Source organism: Rhipicephalus microplus, chromosome 5 (genome assembly GCF_043290135.1).
Source record: "Rhipicephalus microplus isolate Deutch F79 chromosome 5, USDA_Rmic, whole genome shotgun sequence".
NCBI lineage: Eukaryota > Metazoa > Arthropoda > Arachnida > Ixodida > Ixodidae > Rhipicephalus > Rhipicephalus microplus.
The window spans coordinates 162,465,050-162,485,639 of record NC_134704.1 but is presented as its reverse complement, the minus strand read 5'-3'; the positions used below and the strand labels follow the sequence as shown (position 1 = coordinate 162,485,639).

At 46.2% G+C, this 20,590-nt stretch overlaps 7 non-coding genes across 7 annotated transcripts; all 7 read left to right on the top strand.

Moving 5' to 3' along the window:
* The first annotated feature begins 5,361 nt into the window (after nt 1-5,361).
* Nucleotides 5,362-5,433, top strand: TRNAW-CCA (transfer RNA tryptophan (anticodon CCA)). Its single transcript has one exon. It is a non-coding gene; the product is annotated as a tRNA-Trp (tRNA).
* A 3,333-nt stretch (nt 5,434-8,766) lies between these two features.
* On the top strand, nt 8,767-8,838 carry TRNAW-CCA (transfer RNA tryptophan (anticodon CCA)). The gene has a single exon. It is a non-coding gene; the product is annotated as a tRNA-Trp (tRNA).
* A 1,417-nt stretch (nt 8,839-10,255) lies between these two features.
* Nucleotides 10,256-10,327, top strand: TRNAW-CCA (transfer RNA tryptophan (anticodon CCA)). Its single transcript has one exon. It is a non-coding gene; the product is annotated as a tRNA-Trp (tRNA).
* Nucleotides 10,328-10,468: 141 nt separating this feature from the next.
* On the top strand, nt 10,469-10,540 carry TRNAW-CCA (transfer RNA tryptophan (anticodon CCA)). Its single transcript has one exon. It is a non-coding gene; the product is annotated as a tRNA-Trp (tRNA).
* A 1,628-nt stretch (nt 10,541-12,168) lies between these two features.
* On the top strand, nt 12,169-12,240 carry TRNAW-CCA (transfer RNA tryptophan (anticodon CCA)). Its single transcript has one exon. It is a non-coding gene; the product is annotated as a tRNA-Trp (tRNA).
* A 141-nt stretch (nt 12,241-12,381) lies between these two features.
* Nucleotides 12,382-12,453, top strand: TRNAW-CCA (transfer RNA tryptophan (anticodon CCA)). The gene has a single exon. It is a non-coding gene; the product is annotated as a tRNA-Trp (tRNA).
* Nucleotides 12,454-14,075: 1,622 nt separating this feature from the next.
* On the top strand, nt 14,076-14,147 carry TRNAW-CCA (transfer RNA tryptophan (anticodon CCA)). The gene has a single exon. It is a non-coding gene; the product is annotated as a tRNA-Trp (tRNA).
* Nucleotides 14,148-20,590: the final 6,443 nt, after the last annotated feature.

The following is a 20,590-nucleotide window of genomic DNA, read 5'->3' as shown; positions in this document are numbered from 1 at the left end:
AAACATGCTAAGGTGTGTGTGAAAACGGCTACACAAAGTGGACTCGGTGGCGACACGGTAGCACGTCTGACTCCATATCAGAAGGTTGCGTGTTCGAATCACGTCCGGGTAAAATTCTCTTTTTTTATTATTTTCAACTATCTGTCTATCTACCTATTTGTCTGTCTACAATGACTTGTCTCTTTACCTGTGCTTCATCTACAGAAGGCTGAGCAAAACATGCTACCGCGTGTGTGCGAACGGCTACCCTAAGTGGACTCGGTGGCGCAACTTTAGCGCGTCATACTCCAGATCAGAAGGTTGCGTGTTCGAACCATGTGCGGGTCAAATTCTCTTTTTTGTTATTTTTCTCTGTCTATCTACCTATTTGTCATTCTACAATGACTTGTCTCTTTACCTGGGCTTCATCGACAGAAGGCCGAGCAAAACATGCTACTGGTTGTGTGCGAACGGCTACCCTAAGTGGACTCGGTGGCGCAACTTTAGCGCGTCATACTCCAGATCAGAAGGTTGCGAGTTCGAATCACGTCTGGGTCAAATTCTCTTTTTTTATTATTTTCAACTATCTTTGTATCTACTTATTTGTCTGTCTACAATGACTTGTCTCTTTACCTGTGTTCATCGACAGAAGGCCGAGCAAAACATGCTACCGCGTGTGTGCGAACGGCTACCCTAAGCGGAATCGGTGGCGCAACTTTAGCGCGTCATTCTCCAGATCAGAAGGTTGCGTGTTCGAACCGTGTGCGGGTCAAATTCTCTTTTTTGTTATTTTTATCTGTCTATCTACCTATTTGTCATTCTACAATGACTTGTCTCTTTACCTGTGCTTCATCGACAGAAGGCCGAGCAAACATGCTACGGCGTGTGTGCGAATGGCTGCGCTAAGTGGACTCGGTGGCGACACAGTAGCACGTCTGACTCCAGATCAGAAGTTCGCGTGTTCGAATCACGTCCGTGTTAAGTTCTTTTTTATTATTTTCATCTATCTGTCTATCTACTCATTTGTTCGTCTACAATGACTTGTCTCTTTACCTGTGCTTCATCGACAGAGGGCCGAGCAAAACATGCTACTGCGTGTGTGCGAAGGGCTACCCTATAGGCGGACTCGGTTGCGCAACGATACCACGTCTGACTCCAGATGAGAAGGATGCGTGTTCGAATCACGTCTGGGTCAAATTCTCTTTTCTGTTATTTTTATCTGTCTATCTACTTATTTGTCATTCTACAATGAGTTGTCTCTTTACCTGTGCTTCATCGATAGAAGGCCGAGCAAAACATGCTACCACGTGTGGGCGAACGGCTACACTAAGCGGACTCGGTGGCGAACCAGTAGCACGTCTGACTTCAGATCAGAAGGTTGCATGTTCGAATCACGTCAGGGTCAAATTCTCTTTTTTAATATTTTCATCTATCTGTCTATCTACATATTTGTCTGTCTACAATGACTTGTCCCTTTACCTGTGCTTCGTCGACACAAGGCCGAGCAAAACATGCTACGGTGTGTGTGAAAACGGCTACACAGAGTGGACTCGGTGGCGACACGGTAGCACGTCTTACTCCATATCAGAAGGTTGCGTGTTCGAATCACGCCCGGGTCAAGTTCTCTTTCTTATTATTTTCATCTATCTGTCTATCTACTTATTTGTCTGTCTACAATGACTTGTCTCTTTACCTGTGCTTCATCGACAGAAGGCCGAGCAAAACATGCTACCGCGTGTGTGCGAAGGGAAACCCTATAAGCGGACTTGGTGGCGCAACGGTACCACGTCTGACTCCAGATCACAAGGTTGCGTGTTCGAATCACGTTTGGTTAAAACTTTCTTTTTATTATTTTCATCTATCTGAATATCTACTTATTTGTCTGTCTACAATGACTTGTCCCTTAATTTGGGATTCATCGACAAATGGCCGAGCAAAACGTGCTACCACGTTTGTGCGAACGGCTACCCTAAGCGGACGCGGTGGCGCAACGGTAGCGTGTATGACTCCAGATCAGGAGGTTGCGAGTTCGAATCACGTCTGGGTCAAATTCTCTTTTCCTATTATTTTCAACTATCTGTCTTTCTACATATCTGTCTGTCTACAATGACTTGTCTCTTTACCTGTGTTCATCGACAGAAGGCCGAGCAAAACATGCTACCGCGTGTGTGCGAACGGCAACCCTAAGCGGAATCGGTGGCGCAACTTTAGCGCGTCATTCTCCAGATCAGAAGGTTGCGTGTTCGAACCATGTGCGGGTCAAATTCTCTTTTTTGTTATTTTTATCTGTCTATCTACCTATTTGTCATTCTACAATGACTTGTCTCTTTACCTGTGCTTCATCGACAGAAGGCCGAGCAAACATGCTACGGCGTGTGTGCGAATGGCTTCGCTAAGTGGACTCGGTGGCGACACAGTAGCACGCCTGACTCCAGATCAGAAGTTCGCGTGTTCGAATCACGTCCGTGTTAAGTTCTTTTTTATTATTTTCATCTATCTCTCTATCTACTTATTTGTCTGTCTACAATGACTTGTCTCTTTACCTGTGCTTCATCGACAGAGGGCCGAGCAAAACATGCTACTGCGTGTGTGCGAAGGGCTACCCTATAGGCGGACTCGGTTGCGCAACGATACCACGTCTGACTCCAGATGAGAAGGATGCGTGTTCGAATCACGTCTGGGTGAGGTTCTCTTTTTTGTTATTTTTATCTGTCTATCTACTTATTTGTCATTCTACAATGAGTTGTCTCTTTACCTGTGCTTCATCGATAGAAGGCCGAGCAAAACATGCTACCACGTGTGGGCGAACGGCTACACTAAGCGGACTCGGTGGCGAACCAGTAGCGCGTCTGACTTCAGATCAGAAGTTTGCATGTTCGAATCACGTCCGGGTCAAATTCTCTTTTTTAATATTTTCATCTATCTGTCTATCTACATATTTGTCTGTCTACAATGACTTGTCCCTTTACCTTTGCTTCGTCGACACAAGGCCGAGCAAAACATGCTACGGTGTGTGTGAAAACGGCTACACAAAGTGGACTCGGTGGCGACACGGTAGCACGTCTGACTCCATATCAGAAGGTTGCGTGTTCGAATCACGTCCGGGTCAAGTTCTCTTTTTTATTATTTTCATCTTTATGTCTATCTAATTATTTGTCTGTCTACAATGACTTGTCTCTTTACCTGTGCTTCATCGACAGAAGGCCGAGCAAAACATGCTACCGCGTGTGTGCGAAGGGAAACCCTATAAGCGGACTTGGTGGCGCAACGGTACCACGTCTGACTCCAGATCACAAGGTTGCGTGTTCGAATCACGTTTGGTTAAAATTTTCTTTTTATTATTTTCATCTATCTGAATATCTACTTATTTGTCTGTCTACAATGACTTGTCCCTTCATTTGGAATTCATCGACAAATGGCCGAGCAAAACGTTCTACCACGTTTGTGCGAACGGCTACCCTAAGCGGACTCGGTGGCGACATGGTAGCGTGTCTGACTCCAGATCCGAAGGTTGCGTGTTCGAATCACGTCTGGGTCAAATTCTCTTTTTTTATTTTTTTCAACTATCTGTCTATCTACTGATTTGTCTGTCTACAATGACTTGTCTCTTTACCTGTGCTTCATCGACAGAAGTCCGAGCAAAACATGCTACCGCGTGTGTGCGAACGGCTACTCTAAGCGGACTCGGTGGCGCAACTTTAGCGCGTCATACTCCAGATCAGAAGGTTGCGTGTTCGAACCATGTGCGGGTCAAATTCTGTTTTTTGTTATTTTTCTCTGTCTATCTACCTATTTGTCATTCTACAATAACTTGTCTCTTTACCTGTGCTTCATCGACAGAACGCCGAGCAAAACATGCTACGGGTTGTGTGAAAACGGCTACACAAAGTGGGCTCGGTGGCGACACGGTAGCACGTCTGACTCCAGATCAGAAGTTCGCGTGTTCGAATCACGTCCGTGTTAAGTTCTTTCTTAATATTTTCATCTATCTGTCTATCTACATATTTGTCTGTCTACAATGACTTGTCCCTTTACCTGTGCTTCGTCGACACAAGGCCGAGCAAAACATGCTACGGTGTGTGTGAAAACGGCTACACAAAGTGGACTCGGTGGCGACACGGTAGCACGTCTGACTCCATATAAGAAGGTTGCGTGTTCGAATCACGTCCGGGTCAAATTCTCTTTTTATGATTTTCATCTATCTGTCTATCTACCTATTTGTCATTCTACAATGACTTGTCTCTTTACCTGTGCTTCATCGACAGAAGGCCGAGCAAACATGCTACGGCGTGTGTGCGAATGGCTTCGCTAAGTGGACTCGGTGGCGACACAGTAGCACGCCTGACTCCAGATCAGAAGTTCGCGTGTTCGAATCACGTCCGTGTTAAGTTCTTTTTTATTATTTTCATCTATCTCTCTATCTACTTATTTGTCTGTCTACAATGACTTGTCTCTTTACCTGTGCTTCATCGACAGAGGGCCGAGCAAAACATGCTACTGCGTGTGTGCGAAGGGCTACCCTATAGGCGGACTCGGTTGCGCAACGATACCACGTCTGACTCCAGATGAGAAGGATGCGTGTTCGAATCACGTCTGGGTGAGGTTCTCTTTTTTGTTATTTTTATCTGTCTATCTACTTATTTGTCATTCTACAATGAGTTGTCTCTTTACCTGTGCTTCATCGATAGAAGGCCGAGCAAAACATGCTACCACGTGTGGGCGAACGGCTACACTAAGCGGACTCGGTGGCGAACCAGTAGCGCGTCTGACTTCAGATCAGAAGTTTGCATGTTCGAATCACGTCCGGGTCAAATTCTCTTTTTTAATATTTTCATCTATCTGTCTATCTACATATTTGTCTGTCTACAATGACTTGTCCCTTTACCTTTGCTTCGTCGACACAAGGCCGAGCAAAACATGCTACGGTGTGTGTGAAAACGGCTACACAAAGTGGACTCGGTGGCGACACGGTAGCACGTCTGACTCCATATCAGAAGGTTGCGTGTTCGAATCACGTCCGGGTCAAGTTCTCTTTTTTATTATTTTCATCTTTATGTCTATCTAATTATTTGTCTGTCTACAATGACTTGTCTTTTTACCTGTGCTTCATCGACAGAAGGCCGAGCTAAACATGCTACCGCGTGTGTGCGAAGGGAAACCCTATAAGCGGACTTGGTGGCGCAACGGTACCACGTCTGACTCCAGATCACAAGGTTGCGTGTTCGAATCACGTTTGGTTAAAATTTTCTTTTTATTATTTTCATCTATCTGAATATCTACTTATTTGTCTGTCTACAATGACTTGTCCCTTCATTTGGAATTCATCGACAAATGGCCGAGCAAAACGTTCTACCACGTTTGTGCGAACGGCTACCCTAAGCGGACTCGGTGGCGACATGGTAGCGTGTCTGACTCCAGATCAGAAGGTTGCGTGTTCGAATCACGTCTGGGTCAAATTCTCTTTTTTTATTTTTTTCAACTATCTGTCTATCTACTGATTTGTCTGTCTACAATGACTTGTCTCTTTACCTGTGCTTCATCGACAGAAGTCCGAGCAAAACATGCTACCGCGTGTGTGCGAACGGCTACTCTAAGTGGACTCGGTGGCGCAACTTTAGCGCGTCATACTCCAGATCAGAAGGTTGCGTGTTCGAACCATGTGCGGGTCAAATTCAGTTTTTTGTTATTTTTCTCTGTCTATCTACCTATTTGTCATTCTAGAATGACTTGTCTCTTTACCTGTGCTTCATCGACAGAACGCCGAGCAAAACATGCTACGGGTTGTGTGCGAACGGCTGCGCTTAGTGGACTCGGTGGCGACACAGTAGCACGTCTGACTCCAGATCAGAAGTTCGCGTGTTCGAATCACGTCCGTGTTAAGTTCTTTCTTAATATTTTCATCTATCTGTCTATCTACATATTTGTCTGTCTACAATGACTTGTCCCTTTACCTGTGCTTCGTCGACACAAGGCCGAGCAAAACATGCTACGGTGTGTGTGAAAACGGCTACACAAAGTGGACTCGGTGGCGACACGGTAGCACGTCTGACTCCATATAAGAAGGTTGCGTGTTCGAATCACGTCCGGGTCAAATTCTCTTTTTATGATTTTCATCTATCTGTTTATCTACCTATTTGTCTGTCTACAATGACCTGTATCTTTACCTGATTTTCATCGACGGAAGGCCAAGCAAAACATGCTACCGCGTCTGTGCGAACGGCTACCTTAAGCGGACTCGGTGGTGCAACTTTAGCACGTCTGACTCCAGATCACAAGGTTGCGTGTTCTAATCACGTCCGGGTCAAATTCTCTTTTCATGATTTTCATCTATCTGTTTATCTACATATTTGTCCTTCTACAATGACTTGTCCCTTTACCTGTGCTTTATCGACACAAGGCCGAGGAAAACATGCTACCGTGTGTGTGAAAACGGCTACACAAAGTAGACTCGGTGGCGACACGGTAGCACGTCTGACTCCATATCAGAAGGTTGCGTGTTCAAATCACGTCCGGGTCAAGTTCTCTTTTTCATTATTTTCATCTATTTGTCCATCTACTTATTTGTCTGTCTACAATTACTTGTCTCTTTGCCTGTGCTTCATCGACAGAAGGCCGAGCAAAACATGCTACCGCGTGTGTGCGAAGGGCTACCCTATAGGCGGACTCGGTTGCGCAACGGTACCACGTCTGACTCCAGATGAGAAGGATGCGTGTTCGAATCACGTCTGGGTCAAATTCTCTTTTTTGTTATTTTTATCTGTCTATCTACTTATTTGTCATTTTGCAATGAGTTGTCTCTTTACCTGTGCTTTATCGATACAAGGCCGAGCAAAACATGCTACCACGTGTGGGCGAACGGCTACACTAAGCGGACTCGGTGGCGACATGGTAGCGTGTCTGACTCCAGATCCGAAGGTTGCGTGTTCGAATCACGTCTGGGTCAAATTCTCTTTTTTTATTTTTTTCAACTATCTGTCTATCTACTGATTTGTCTGTCTACAATGACTTGTCTCTTTACCTGTGCTTCATCGACAGAAGTCCGAGCAAAACATGCTACCGCGTGTGTGCGAACGGCTACTCTAAGCGGACTCGGTGGCGCAACTTTAGCGCGTCATACTCCAGATCAGAAGGTTGCGTGTTCGAACCATGTGCGGGTCAAATTCTGTTTTTTGTTATTTTTCTCTGTCTATCTACCTATTTGTCATTCTACTATAACTTGTCTCTTTACCTGTGCTTCATCGACAGAACGCCGAGCAAAACATGCTACGGGTTGTGTGAAAACGGCTACACAAAGTGGGCTCGGTGGCGACACGGTAGCACGTCTGACTCCAGATCAGAAGTTCGCGTGTTCGAATCACGTCCGTGTTAAGTTCTTTCTTAATATTTTCATCTATCTGTCTATCTACATATTTGTCTGTCTACAATGACTTGTCCCTTTACCTGTGCTTCGTCGACACAAGGCCGAGCAAAACATGCTACGGTGTGTGTGAAAACGGCTACACAAAGTGGACTCGGTGGCGACACGGTAGCACGTCTGACTCCATATAAGAAGGTTGCGTGTTCGAATCACGTCCGGGTCAAATTCTCTTTTTATGATTTTCATCTATCTGTCTATCTACCTATTTGTCATTCTACAATGACTTGTCTCTTTACCTGTGCTTCATCGACAGAAGGCCGAGCAAACATGCTACGGCGTGTGTGCGAATGGCTTCGCTAAGTGGACTCGGTGGCGACACAGTAGCACGCCTGACTCCAGATCAGAAGTTCGCGTGTTCGAATCACGTCCGTGTTAAGTTCTTTTTTATTATTTTCATCTATCTCTCTATCTACTTATTTGTCTGTCTACAATGACTTGTCTCTTTACCTGTGCTTCATCGACAGAGGGCCGAGCAAAACATGCTACTGCGTGTGTGCGAAGGGCTACCCTATAGGCGGACTCGGTTGCGCAACGATACCACGTCTGACTCCAGATGAGAAGGATGCGTGTTCGAATCACGTCTGGGTGAGGTTCTCTTTTTTGTTATTTTTATCTGTCTATCTACTTATTTGTCATTCTACAATGAGTTGTCTCTTTACCTGTGCTTCATCGATAGAAGGCCGAGCAAAACATGCTACCACGTGTGGGCGAACGGCTACACTAAGCGGACTCGGTGGCGAACCAGTAGCGCGTCTGACTTCAGATCAGAAGTTTGCATGTTCGAATCACGTCCGGGTCAAATTCTCTTTTTTAATATTTTCATCTATCTGTCTATCTACATATTTGTCTGTCTACAATGACTTGTCCCTTTACCTTTGCTTCGTCGACACAAGGCCGAGCAAAACATGCTACGGTGTGTGTGAAAACGGCTACACAAAGTGGACTCGGTGGCGACACGGTAGCACGTCTGACTCCATATCAGAAGGTTGCGTGTTCGAATCACGTCCGGGTCAAGTTCTCTTTTTTATTATTTTCATCTTTATGTCTATCTAATTATTTGTCTGTCTACAATGACTTGTCTTTTTACCTGTGCTTCATCGACAGAAGGCCGAGCTAAACATGCTACCGCGTGTGTGCGAAGGGAAACCCTATAAGCGGACTTGGTGGCGCAACGGTACCACGTCTGACTCCAGATCACAAGGTTGCGTGTTCGAATCACGTTTGGTTAAAATTTTCTTTTTATTATTTTCATCTATCTGAATATCTACTTATTTGTCTGTCTACAATGACTTGTCCCTTCATTTGGAATTCATCGACAAATGGCCGAGCAAAACGTTCTACCACGTTTGTGCGAACGGCTACCCTAAGCGGACTCGGTGGCGACATGGTAGCGTGTCTGACTCCAGATCAGAAGGTTGCGTGTTCGAATCACGTCTGGGTCAAATTCTCTTTTTTTATTTTTTTCAACTATCTGTCTATCTACTGATTTGTCTGTCTACAATGACTTGTCTCTTTACCTGTGCTTCATCGACAGAAGTCCGAGCAAAACATGCTACCGCGTGTGTGCGAACGGCTACTCTAAGTGGACTCGGTGGCGCAACTTTAGCGCGTCATACTCCAGATCAGAAGGTTGCGTGTTCGAACCATGTGCGGGTCAAATTCAGTTTTTTGTTATTTTTCTCTGTCTATCTACCTATTTGTCATTCTAGAATGACTTGTCTCTTTACCTGTGCTTCATCGACAGAACGCCGAGCAAAACATGCTACGGGTTGTGTGCGAACGGCTGCGCTTAGTGGACTCGGTGGCGACACAGTAGCACGTCTGACTCCAGATCAGAAGTTCGCGTGTTCGAATCACGTCCGTGTTAAGTTCTTTCTTAATATTTTCATCTATCTGTCTATCTACATATTTGTCTGTCTACAATGACTTGTCCCTTTACCTGTGCTTCGTCGACACAAGGCCGAGCAAAACATGCTACGGTGTGTGTGAAAACGGCTACACAAAGTGGACTCGGTGGCGACACGGTAGCACGTCTGACTCCATATAAGAAGGTTGCGTGTTCGAATCACGTCCGGGTCAAATTCTCTTTTTATGATTTTCATCTATCTGTTTATCTACCTATTTGTCTGTCTACAATGACCTGTATCTTTACCTGATTTTCATCGACGGAAGGCCAAGCAAAACATGCTACCGCGTCTGTGCGAACGGCTACCTTAAGCGGACTCGGTGGTGCAACTTTAGCACGTCTGACTCCAGATCACAAGGTTGCGTGTTCTAATCACGTCCGGGTCAAATTCTCTTTTCATGATTTTCATCTATCTGTTTATCTACATATTTGTCCTTCTACAATGACTTGTCCCTTTACCTGTGCTTTATCGACACAAGGCCGAGGAAAACATGCTACCGTGTGTGTGAAAACGGCTACACAAAGTAGACTCGGTGGCGACACGGTAGCACGTCTGACTCCATATCAGAAGGTTGCGTGTTCAAATCACGTCCGGGTCAAGTTCTCTTTTTCATTATTTTCATCTATTTGTCCATCTACTTATTTGTCTGTCTACAATTACTTGTCTCTTTGCCTGTGCTTCATCGACAGAAGGCCGAGCAAAACATGCTACCGCGTGTGTGCGAAGGGCTACCCTATAGGCGGACTCGGTTGCGCAACGGTACCACGTCTGACTCCAGATGAGAAGGATGCGTGTTCGAATCACGTCTGGGTCAAATTCTCTTTTTTGTTATTTTTATCTGTCTATCTACTTATTTGTCATTTTGCAATGAGTTGTCTCTTTACCTGTGCTTTATCGATACAAGGCCGAGCAAAACATGCTACCACGTGTGGGCGAACGGCTACACTAAGCGGACTCGGTGGCGTACCGGTAGCGCGTCTGACTCCAGATCAGAAGGTTGCGTGTTCGAATCACGTCCGGGGCAAATTCTCTTTTTATGATTTTCATCTATCTGTTTATCTACTTATTTGTCTGTCTACAATGACCTGTCTCTTTACCTGATTTTCATCGACGGAAGGCCGAGCAAAACATGCTACCGCGTCTGTGCGAACGGCTACACTAAGCGGACTCGGTGGCGTACCGGTAGCGCGTCTGACTCCAGATCAGAAGGTTGCGTGTTCGAATCACGTCCGGGTCAAATTGTCTTTTTATGATTTTCATCTATCTGTTTATCTACTTAATTGTCTGACTACAATGACCTGTCCCTTTACCTGATTTCCATCGACGGAAGGCCGAGTAAAACATGCTACCGCGTCTGTGCGAACGGCTACCTTAAGCGGACTCGGTGGTGCAACTTTAGCACGTCTGACTCCAGATCAGAAGGTTGCGTGTTCTAATCCCGTCCGGGTCAAATTCTCTTTTCATGATTTTCATCTATCTGTTTATCTACATATTTGTCCTTCTACAATGACTTGTCTTTTTACCTGTGCTTTATCGACACAAGGCCGAGCAAAACATGCTACCGCGTCTGTGCGAATGGCTACCTTAAGCGGACTTGGTGGCGCAAATTTAGCGCGTCATACTCCAGATCAGAAGGTTGCGTGTTCGAACCATATGTGGGTCAAATTCTGTTTTTTGTTATTTTTCTCTGTCTATCTACCTATTTGTCATTCTACAATGACTTGTCTCTTTACCTGTGCTTCATCGACAGAACGCCGAGCAAAACATGCTACGGGTTGTGTGAAAACGGCTACACAAAGTGGGCTCGGTGGCGACACGGTAGCACGTCTGACTCCAGATCAGAAGTTCGCGTGTTCGAATCACGTCCGTGTTAAGTTCTTTCTTAATATTTTCATCTATCTCTCTATCTACATATTTGTCTGTCTACAATGACTTGTCCCTTTACCTGTGCTTCGTCGACACAAGGCCGAGCAAAACATGCTACGGTGTGTGTGAAAACGGCTACACAAAGTGGACTCGGTGGCGACACGGTAGCACGTCTGACTCCATATAAGAAGGTTGCGTGTTCGAATCACGTCCGGGTCAAATTCTCTTTTTATGATTTTCATCTATCTGTTTATCTACCTATTTGTCTGTCTACAATGACCTGTCTCTTTACCTGATATTCATCGACGGAAGGCCAAGCAAAACATGCTACCGCGTCTGTGCGAACGGCTACCTTAAGCGGACTCGGTGGTGCAACTTTAGCACGTCTGACTCCAGATCACAAGGTTGCGTGTTCTAATCACGTCCGGGTCAAATTCTCTTTTCATGATTTTCATCTATCTGTTTATCTACATATTTGTCCTTCTACAATGACTTGTCCCTTTACCTGTGCTTTATCGACACAAGGCCGAGGAAAACATGCTACCGTGTGTGTGAAAACGGCTACACACAGTGGACTCGGTGGCGACACGGTAGCACGTCTGACTCCATATCAGAAGGTTGCGTGTTCAAATCACGTCCGGGTCAAGTTCTCTTTTTCATTATTTTCATCTATTTGTCCATCTACTAATTTGTCTGTCTACAATTACTTGTCTCTTTGCCTGTGCTTCATCGACAGAAGGCCGAGCAAAACATGCTACCGCGTGTGTGCGAAGGGCTACCCTATAGGCGGACTCGGTTGCGCAACGGTACCACGTCTGACTCCAGATGAGAAGGATGCGTGTTCGAATCACGTCTGGGTCAAATTCTCTTTTTTGTTATTTTTATCTGTCTATCTACTTATTTGTCATTTTGCAATGAGTTGTCTCTTTACCTGTGCTTTATCGATACAAGGCCGAGCAAAACATGCTACCACGTGTGGGCGAACGGCTACACTAAGCGGACTCGGTGGCGTACCGGTAGCGCGTCTGACTCCAGATCAGAAGGTTGCGTGTTCGAATCACGTCCGGGGCAAATTCTCTTTTTATGATTTTCATCTATCTGTTTATCTACTTATTTGTCTGTCTACAATGACCTGTCTCTTTACCTGATTTTCATCGACGGAAGGCCGAGCAAAACATGCTACCGCGTCTGTGCGAACGGCTACACTAAGCGGACTCGGTGGCGTACCGGTAGCGCGTCTGACTCCAGATCAGAAGGTTGCGTGTTCGAATCACGTCCGGGTCCAATTGTCTTTTTATGATTTTCATCTATCTGTTTATCTACTTAATTGTCTGTCTACAATGACCTGTCCCTTTACCTGATTTCCATCGACGGAAGGCCGAGTAAAACATGCTACCGCGTCTGTGCGAACGGCTACCTTAAGCGGACTCGGTGGTGCAACTTTAGCACGTCTGACTCCAGATCAGAAGGTTGCGTGTTCTAATCCCGTCCGGGTCAAATTCTCTTTTCATGATTTTCATCTATCTGTTTATCTACATATTTGTCCTTCTACAATGACTTGTCTTTTTACCTGTGCTTTATCGACACAAGGCCGAGCAAAACATGCTACCGCGTCTGTGCGAATGGCTACCTTAAGCGGACTTGGTGGCGCAACTTTAGCGCGTCATACTCCAGATCAGAAGGTTGCGTGTTCGAACCATATGTGGGTCAAATTCTGTTTTTTGTTATTTTTCTCTGTCTATCTACCTATTTGTCATTCTACAATGACTTGTCTCTTTACCTGTGCTTCATCGACAGAACGCCGAGCAAAACATGCTACGGGTTGTGTGAAAACGGCTACACAAAGTGGGCTCGGTGGCGACACGGTAGCACGTCTGACTCCTTATCAGAAGGTTGCGAGTTTGAATTACGTTTGGGTCAAATTCTCTTTTTTATTATTTTCAACTATCTGTCTATCTACTTATTTGTCTGTCTACAAGGACTTGTCTCTTTACCTGTATTTCATCGACAGAAGGCCGAGCAAAACATGCTACCGCGTGTGTGCGAACGGCTACCCTAAGCGGACTGGTGGCGGAACTTTAGCGCGTCATACTCCCGATCAGAAGGTTGCGTGTTCGAACCATGTGCGGGTGAAATTCTCCCATTTGTTATTTTTATCTGTCTATCTACTTATTTGTCTGTCTACAATGGCTTGTCTCTTTACCTGTGCTTCATCGGCAGAAGGCCGAGCAAAACATGCTACCGCGTGTGTGCGAAGGGCAACCCTATAAGCGGATTGGTGGCGCAACGGTACCACGTCTGACTCCAGATCAGAAGGTTGTGTGTTCGAATCACGTTTGGGTCAAATTCTCTTTTTTATTATTTTCAACTATCTGTCTATCTACCTATTTGTCTGTCTACAATGACTTGTCTCTTTACCTGTGTTCATCGACAGAAGGCCGAGCAAAACATGCTACCGCGTGTGTGCGAACGGCTACCCTAAGCGGAATCGGTGGCGCAACTTTAGCGCGGCATTCTCCAGATTAGAAGGTTGCGTGTTCGAACCATGTGCGGGTCAAATTCTCTTTTTTGGTAATTTTATCTGTCTATCTACCTATTTGTCATTCTACAATGACTTGTCTCTTTACCTGTGCTTCATCGACAGAAGGCCGAGCAAACATGCTATGGCGTGTGTGCGAATGGCTGCGCTAAGTGGACTCGGTGGCGACACAGTAGCACGTCTGACTCCAGATCAGAAGTTCGCGTGTTCGAATCACGTCCGTGTTAAGTTCTTTTTTATTATTTTCATCTATCTGTCTATCTACTTATTTGTCTGTCTACAATGACCTGTCTCTTTACCTGATTTTCATCGACGGAAGGCCGAGCAAAACATGCTACCGCGTCTGTGCGAACGGCTACACTAAGCGGACTCGGTGGCGTACCGGTAGCGCGTCTGACTCCAGATCAGAAGGTTGCGTGTTCGAATCACGTCCGGGTCAAATTCTCTTTTTATGATTTTCATCTATCTCTTTATCTACTTATTTGTCTGTCTGCAATGACCTGTCTCTTTACCTGATTTTCATCGACGGAAGGCCGAGCAAAACATGCTACCGCGTCTGTGCGAACGGCTACCTTAAGCGTACTCGGTGGCGCAACTTTAGAACGTCTGACTCCAGATCAGAAGGTTGCGTGTTCTAATCACGTCCGGGTCAAATTCTCTTTTCATGATTTTCATCTATCTGTTTATCTACATATTTGTCCTTCCAGAAACCTGGAGACTTACAAAGAGGGTTCAGCTTAAATTGAGGACGACGCAGCGAGCAATGGAAAAAAAATGGTAGGTGTAACCATAAGAGACAAGAAGAGAGCAGAGTGGATTAGGGAACAAACGGGGGTTAAGGATATCATAGCTGAAATCAAGATGAAGAAATAGACATGGGCAGGGCATGTAGCGCGTAGACAGGAAAACCGCTGGTCATTAAGGGTAACTGACTGGATTCCCAGAGAAGGGAAGCGGGTTAGGGGGAGACAGAAGGTTAGGTGGGCAGATGAGATTAAGAAGTTTGCGGGTATAAATTGGCAGCAGCAAGCACAGGACCGGGTTGACTGGCGGAACATGGGAGAGGCCTTTGTCCTGCAGTGGACGTAGTGAGGCTGATGATGATGATGATGATGACTCCCGATCAGAAGGTTGCGTGTTCGAACCATGTGCGGGTGAAATTCTCCCTTTTGTTATTTTATCTGTCTATCTACTTATTTGTCTGTCTACAATGGCTTGTCTCTTTACCTGTGCTTCATAGACAGAAGGCCGAGCAAAACATGCTACCGCGTGTGTGCGAAGGGCAACCCTATAAGCGGACTTGGTGGCGCAACGATTCCACTTCCAGCTTTCGAGCGATACGGTCGCGGAATGTTCGGCTCCGACGGAGCGGTATCAGCGGCCCGACCGGGCCGCGGTGACAGGGTCTTTGCTCCTAGCGCCGACGATTATCAGGTGATTTTGCCCAATCTGCCTTCCGGACGCATCGCTGCGAATACCGTTTTCATGCATGGTGATCCGAGAGCCCGGCCTTACCGCGTCGAAGACTACAGGGACACTTTGGCCAAGCTTGGTGCGCTCGACGACGTTTTGGCGTTGGGGGCGTATCAAATGAACCACGTATGGGCTGTGACACTGACGAGTGCTGAAGCTGCTCGGAAGTTGCTCTCCGCCATCGATGTGAAGGTAAAGGATCGCCCATGTTTGCTCATTGACCCAAATAACCACGAGGTTCACTTGAAGCTTCACTGGTTGCTGCACGGCGTGACCGACGAAGACGTGCGTGTTGCCTTGACTCCCTATGGGAAAGTGTTCGAAGTGAAACGGGAGAAGTGGCAAGCACCGGGCATCACAGAAAAGTGCTCAACGACGCGGTCTGTGGGACTAAAGCTGCACTCCGACGTCAAGGTGGATGACATTCCGCACCAGCTCAAGATTGCCGGAGAGCTGACTCTCGTTGTCGTTCCGGGCCGTGCACCGTTGTGCCTACGGTGCAAGAGTACCGGTCACATACGTCGCGACTGCCGAGTACCCCGCTGCAGTCGTTGTCGCCGCTTCGGCCACGAAGACGCTGACTGCGCGAAGACATATGCCAGTGTGACTGGACCAGCGCAGGAAAGTGATGCACTGGAGCACCTCATGGACGAAGCAGACTCGGAAGAAACAGCAGGAGTTAACCCGAGCTCTGCTGTGGAAGATGGGTCGTCATGCCGTCAAGAAGAGGGAGTGTGTGAAGCACCAGGTAAGTCCGACTCCGGGCTTCCATATGAAGGCGTAGGCGAAAGTAGTGAAAAGGTGGATGCAAGCAGCACCGGCGACACGTGTCTTGGCTCAGCAGACGAGACCCCCTCGGAGGCTGAACCGATGACTGGGATTGAAAGCGACAGTGGCACTGTGACGGGGAAGCGTCCCCGTGACGAAGGGAAAAAAGACAAGGGCACCACTGCTGCCTCGCCGGACGAACCACCCGCCAAAACGACTCCCGTTCGGCGGCCTCTCATCCGGCCACGGCCAAACATTTCGTCGGAGCGCAAGACGGCGGAAACGCCGCCTTCGCCAACTTAAGGACTGTACTGAGACAAGGCGTTCAGGAAGGAATTGCAGTTGTAAGGTAAGCGCCATGCCCCTGGGTTTTTCGTAGCCTTACAATGGTGCAAATAGAAAATTCAATCCGTGTGGCCACTTTAAATGTGCGTGGCCTTGCCTCACGGAGAAAACAATGTCAGCTTTATCGGCTAGTAAGTGACCTCGACCTTGACATACTGGCAGTCCAAGAGACTAAAGTCCTTGGCGACGATGAAACTGGGGGCATGGTGCGCCAATTCTTGCCGCGGTATTCTGTTATAGTTAGCCATGCCATAGGTACTTCTTCCGGTTGCGTTTTGTTCGTCAGACAGAGTCTGGGTGCTAAAGTAGAAGCCTCAACGTCATGTCCGTCTGGTCGGCTCATTGTTTGCGATCTTTTGTTTTCGGGATTGGAATGGCGCGTAATATGCTTGTACGCACCTACTGTCACTGACGAAAGACGCATATTTTTCGAACAACTAAAGCAGTATACCAATTGTAATAGGCTCCTAATCATTATTGGCGATTTCAACTGCGTCCTTTCAGCCAAAGACAAAACTAGCGAACGACATTACAGGAATGTAAGTACGGCTGTCTTAAGCGATATAGTAAGAGAACATGGTTTGGAGGATGTGGCTGAATGTCTCGGTGGTGGCCGGACTATGCAGTACACCCACTTTCAGGCAGCCAGCCACGCCCGACTAGATAGGGCGTACGTGAGTGTAGAATTGGTACCGCTTTGCAAGGCATACCGTGTTAACGCCGTTTCATTTAGTGACCATTGCTTGGTTAGCTTTGTAGTAGCTAGCACGAAAGAAACGAAAAGGGCCTTCGAGTGGCAACTATGGAAATTGAATTCGAATCTGCTGAGTGATGAAAAATTTATGGAGGAAGTAATGACGCAAGTTGAAAAAATGAAAGTTCGCAGTAAAAAGACGTTTAGAGAAAATGGGAGAACATCAAGCAGGTCGTTAAATTAAAGGCTTTGGAACGCTCGAGCGCTATAAGCAGAAAAAAAAGGAGCAGAAGAAAAGCTCATGCGCAGAAACCTGGAAAAATTGCTCCTCGAAGAATGTAGAATGCCCGGCATGTTTCTTGAAGATATTCGCGCGTTGAAAAGTAAAATTGAGCGGTTCGATGTCGAAAGATACCGCAGTGCTATGGTGCGGGCAAGAGCCGAGCGACTGATAACGGCAGAAGCACCGTCAAAAAGGGCGTTGGGCTCAGAAAAGTGGCATGCGCGTCGTAATCAGATAACAGAAATTGAACACGAAGGTGAAGTCAGCGATGTCGCAGATGTTATCGAGCGTGCTTTCTTTGAGCACTTCCATGGTTTATTCGCCGCCAGCTCAGTTGATGTCGATCGTTTTAAAAAAGATTTTTTACCGCTGATGCCAAAGCTTGACAATAATGCAAAAGAATTATTTGAAGAACCCATTTCGGAAGAGGAAGTTAACAGTGCTATTGAAAGTATGCATCCCGGGAAATCGCCTGGCCCTGATGGTCTGACTTCCGCCTTTTATAAGTGTTTCAAGTTTGAAATAACACCAGTCTTAGCTGACGTTTATAATGAGGCATTCGAGCTGAAAATATTACCCCCGTCCTTTTCATCATCTCACACTGTTCTTATACCAAAATCGGAAGACCCCGTTGCACTGCGCAAAGTAAATTCTTACCGCCCAATCTGCCTCACTAATGGAGATTACAAGATATTCATGAAAATCCTAGCTAAAAGGTTGCAAACAGTCATTACGGAGCTCGTGGGGCCACATCAGACGCGCGGCATTAAAGGTCGAACTATCCTCACGAATATACACGCAGCCCGAAGCGTCCTCGAATGTTGCGACGCTATTGGTGCGCGAGTCGCAATGCTGCAAATCGACCTCGAGAAAGCTTTTGACAGGGTGCCTCATCAAATTCTGCTGTGCATCCTAGATTATGTGAATTTAGGGAAAATAATCAAAGAGGGGGTTGTCATGGCGTACCGAGACTGCTCAACGCGGCTAATCGTTAACAAGGTGGTGGGGAAGCGCATCCCAGTCAAGCGTTCGGTCCGTCAGGGTTGTCCTCTCTCACCACTATTGTTTTGTTTGTACATAGAGTCCTTTTGTTTGAGTGTCATAGAGAATGACTGTGTCCGTGGGTTTAAGCTGCACAAGGTTGAAGTCCGACTGTTGGCTTATGCGGACGATATTGCCATTTTTTGCGCGGACTCTGACAGCATAGCAGATGCTGTCAAATGCGTTACTAACTTCTGTGCTGCAAGTGGCAGCGCTGTAAACTGGGGAAAATGCCTTGGCTTTTGGCACGGTGACTGGGCAGAAACCCCAGACAGTTTTGCCAGCATAAGGTTTGTTACGACACCGGTGAAATACTTGGGTGCCCCCCTCGAATGCTACAAAGACAGCGAATCGTACTGGAGGAGCCAAGTGGATAACCTGCGGGAAAGAGTGAACAAGTGGAATGGCTGGAATTGGTCTATGTTTTCTAAAGCCACAATTTGCAACATATTCTTAGTGAGTAAAATTTGGTATATCTTACAAGTCTTACATTGTTCAAGGGTAAACATCCAAAAATTTCACCGTGTGTTCGCTGTCTTTGTGTGGGAATCGCCTTGGGAAAGATGGAGTCGGACCAATTTATTTCTTCGAGTGCGAAATGGAGGACTCGGCTTGTCGCATTTGTTTTTAAGACAGGTAGTCAATCGATTTTGTTTCTTTAGAGACGTCGACAACCAATTCCTTCGCACTGTCTGTCAACTTCGCCTGTGGCAACACTTGCCTAACATGGTTGTATTAACCTGCAGCGTACCTGGTGGTGTTTATGGCTTTCTCCGCGAAGTTGTACTTTCTTGTAGGTTTCTGTCAGTGCGGTTTTCACTTGAATATTTGAGTCAAGTCCGACGAAGAAAGTTGTACAAGGACCTATGTGATGTGTTTTTACCAGTGCCTATGTATCGGTCCCTTTACAATGTATGCCATGGCCACACTGTACTAAAGCGCGTCAAGGCGATGAAAATATCGCCAGGTGCTAAGAATTTCTTTTTTAAATTACATACCGGTACGCTGACCGTCAAAACCTGGATGGCTGCAAAGGGGTTCTACGTTCCTTGGGGCACGCATTGCATAATATGCAGAAAGGAGGAGACAATTGAGCATGTATTCATTGACTGCTGGGATGCTGTCTTTCTTTGGGACGTGCTCCAGCGCACGATCAAAAAAGACTTCCCCATAAATGCATATGGCATCCGCTATTTGCATATACAAAGTGACGTTGGTACCCGATATGATATGATAATGCTTATGGCTCTTCATAGCATTTGGAAATCCAGGATGGCAGCCATGCACTTTGATGTAGATGCACGAGCACCCACCCAGTACTTCAAAGAGTATATAAGAAATTTTGTGGATGAACAAAAGTTGCAGGAATTCCCCCCAGAATGGTTGCCGCGCGTCGAATTACTATCGACGATAAAAACATTTTAACTGATGCGTGGCCACATCGTTTGAGCCATGGTTTTTACAATGTTTTGGATTGTGTTTTGTAATTATCAGTTAATATGTGTATTGTTTATGTGAGCCGAAAACAGGCAATAAAGAAAAAAAAAGACTTGGTGGCGCAACGGTACCACGTCTGACTCCAGATCAGAAGGTTGTGTGTTCGAATCACGTTTGGGTCAAATTCTTTTTTTTATTATTTTCAACTATCTGTCTATCTACTTATTTGTCTGTCTACAATGACTTGTCTCTTTACCTGTGTTCATCGACAGAAGGCCGAGCAAAACATGCTACCGCGTGTGTCGAACGGCTACCCTAAGCGGAATCGGAGGCGCAACTTTAGCGCGTCATTCTCCAGATTAGAAGGTTGCGTGTTCGAACCATGTGCGGGTCAAATTCTCTATTTTGGTAATTTTATCTGTCTATCTACCTATTTGTCATTCTACAATGACTTGTCTCTTTACCTGTCCTTCATCGACAGAAGGCCGAGCAAACATGCTATGGCGTGTGTGCGAATGGCAGCGCTAAGTGGACTCGGTGGCGACACAGTAGCACGTCTGACTCCAGATCAGAAGTTCGCGTGTTCGAATCACGTCCGTGTTAAGTTCTTTTTTATTATTTTCATCTATCTGTCTATCTACTTATTTGTCTGTCTACAATGACTTGTCTCTTTACCTGTGCTTCATCGACAGAGGCCCGAGCAAAACATGCTACCGCGTGTGAGCGAAGGGCTACGCTATAGGCGGACTCGGTTGCGCAACGATACCACGTCTGACTCCAGATGAGAAGGATGCGTGTTCGAATCACGTCTGGGTCAAATTCTCTTTTTTGTTATTTTTAT